Source organism: Orycteropus afer, unplaced genomic scaffold, assembly GCF_000298275.1.
Source record: "Orycteropus afer afer isolate SDZICR_OR568_19922 unplaced genomic scaffold, OryAfe1.0 scaffold00161, whole genome shotgun sequence".
Lineage (NCBI taxonomy): Eukaryota > Metazoa > Chordata > Mammalia > Tubulidentata > Orycteropodidae > Orycteropus > Orycteropus afer.
Window position 1 is genome coordinate 35,615 of NW_006921748.1, and position 2,912 is coordinate 38,526.

Here is a 2,912-nt window from a genome sequence, read left to right on the forward strand (position 1 = left end):
ACTTCATGGTTTCCATTTCATGCTGGTCAGGTGGTCAGATGAACAAGAAATCCTTAATTAATAAGAAAAACAATGACTGTAATAAGTGTATAAGCCTTGAAAAGAAGCTAAAACAGATGACATTTACAACACTGGAATTCTATGATTCTCTAGTGTGTGATGGACACTGACAAAGAGATATTAGTCCAAACAAGTGCAAAGCTCTAAATAGACTCCATGTTTGCAGAGGGACAAAATTTTCAACTCTGGTTTAGCTTTTTTACAAAAGCTATCTGAAGTGGCCTATCCATAACACTGCCTATGTGGCTAGAGTTGGGGAGTGATTTTCTAGAGTGAGAACCAGTCTTCCTGAAGTGAACAGGGTCAGGGATGTATACCAGGCTCAGTGGAAACTTAAGACTCAAAAGCCAAGGAGATAGAACTTTAAGTCCAAATTGTCTGAAGCTGCTTTACCATGAAGCATCCTGCACCAGAATTTCAAAGACTGGTTGAGATTGCATTGGAAAGAAAGCAGATTTGAAACAAAGGATAGACAGCAAGCTCAGTAAGGGTCCAAAATCCCATGCTTGCCTGTGTTGGACCACCTTAAAGGTCCACAGACCAAGCAAACAAACATAGTGATGCTCAGTTTAACTAAAACTCACTGCTGTCGAGTTGGATTCAACTCATAGTGACCCCTCCTTGGGTTTTTGAGGTGCTATCACTATGGAAGTAGATTGTCCAACCTTCCCTCTGAGGAGAGGCTGGTGGATTTGAACTGTCAGCCTTCTGGATAGCCTTCAAATGCCTTAGGCACTATGCCATCAGAGCTCCTGATGTTCAGTTTAGTGTAAATTATATTAAGCAAGTAGTTTCATCTTCAGCTATAGTGGATACCTGTCAGAGAGAATAGAGGTTATAGAATGTGGACAGCGCATGGATAAACAGGAGTCCCTGAGTGGTGCAAAAGGTTAATGTACGTGGGTGCTAACAGAAAGGTTGACAGTTCAAATCCATCTAGAGGAACCTTGGGAAAAAGGTCTACTGATCTATTTCTCAGAAATCAGCCATTGAAATCCCTATGGTGCATAGACCTCAGATCACCATGAATCAGAATCCATTCAACTGCAGCTGGTGGTGGCAGAAGGATAAAAAAAAAAAAAAAAATCATTTGCAGACACATGGTGCTGTTGGGGGCAGAGAAGTGTTGAGAATGATGAGGGGTATCATATTGGACAACTTCTGATGATCACAATAAGACTTCATAAATATTGTGTGAATGGAGTATAAAAGGGAGTGAGAGGGGGCTAAGGAATATTGTTGTCTAAAAGTTATTTCAAATGATTTCTGAGGTCCTCAAATATGTGTCCAACACAAACCTTTTATGCTCTATAGTTTTTGGTGTGGCATAAATTATTTTCATCAGTAGCAAAATCATATCCTTTTTTTAAAATCAAGAAATAGAGAAATAATTTTTAAATAAAATTCTTTAACCTGACTGGAGTACGTTTATTCAACGACTGACTTCCCTAGAGTCCTGCAAAACCACAACATATAAATAAAAATCATGCAGATATGGGTTTCCAATTTCACAACTTCCAACCCACATTTTGCCTCACCACCCTGGTTTCCTTTTGAGAATTCATCTCAGACAGATGGTAGTGAGTTAACAAGTCTAGACGGTGGGAGTACATATTTGCATTTGCATCTCTATTATTATATGGAATAATTTTTCACTGAAATGGCATGCCTTATTGGGATAAGCTCCAGGACTTTACAACTTCTCTCTACTCAGTTGAGTATGGCATGTGCACAGTTCAGTCTGGCCACTACAAAAAAACTTGCCACAGCTGGAATGGAGTGCAACAGCTGCTTGACAGTACACAGCAACATGGCACAACAGTTTAAAGTCATAAATGAAGAAGACAGCCTTCCATAGATGCTGCAGGGGGAATTTAAAGTGAGAGGAAGCAATTAGTTGAACTGGAATAGAGCCAGAAATGCAAGGCAAGACTGGGAAGTAGAATGCAATGTGTGATTCCCAGTCTTCAATTGCAGGCCAAGATACTAGGAGCAGGGATGAAGTAGCCATAAGTCGATTTCATCTGAGCTAGAAAGGTGGAATGGCTCCATCCAGCATACCTTCATTTCCCCTAATAGGCCTCTTATCCAAGTATGTACCCAGCCCCACTTTGTTTGACTTATAAGATCTGACAAGATCACAGCTTGAGGGAGGAGGCCTGTAACACTCTCTGACAGTGGTTGACTTGGATTTTAATAGAAATGGGCAGAACTGTAGAGATCTTGTGCATTTGAACACACAAGATTGTCCAGCTTTTATCGCAGAAGCTTCCGAGCCTCTCTATGGCAGCTGGAGTGGAGACCTATGAGCTGATCTGGAAAATACATACTGCCTTTCTAATGGGAGCCACCACATTGTGTTCCTTTAATTACACAGTGTCATGTTGTGTTCCCATGTGAAGTGACACAGTGGAACAAGTGGTGACCTGGGATAACTGTGATGAATGGCATCCTAAGCAGAGGCCTGCTTTGAAAGGCCTCTGATAAGGGAAGCAGATAGTTCCATGGCACCATGTGTCTGTGGGAGGTACGGATGATATTTCCACTGTATCTCTCAGATCATAAGAGGATGTGCATACTGACAGAGGCTTTTGCCAACATTTATTCTATTTTTATTGATGAAGCTTAATCACAATTTTTACACTGAAACAATAAAAATTATAATTATTAAGTAAAAGCAAATACTCTGAAAGAATTAATTTCCCATAATCCTATTAGATGATGGGATTAATATCAGAAAGGGAATCATTCTAATAGTAGTTTGTTTTTTGAATTTAAAATTTGAAAAGAAGTTGGGGCAAAGTAGAAATTGGCTAATCAACCATTACAAAATATTTGACTACAAATCATGG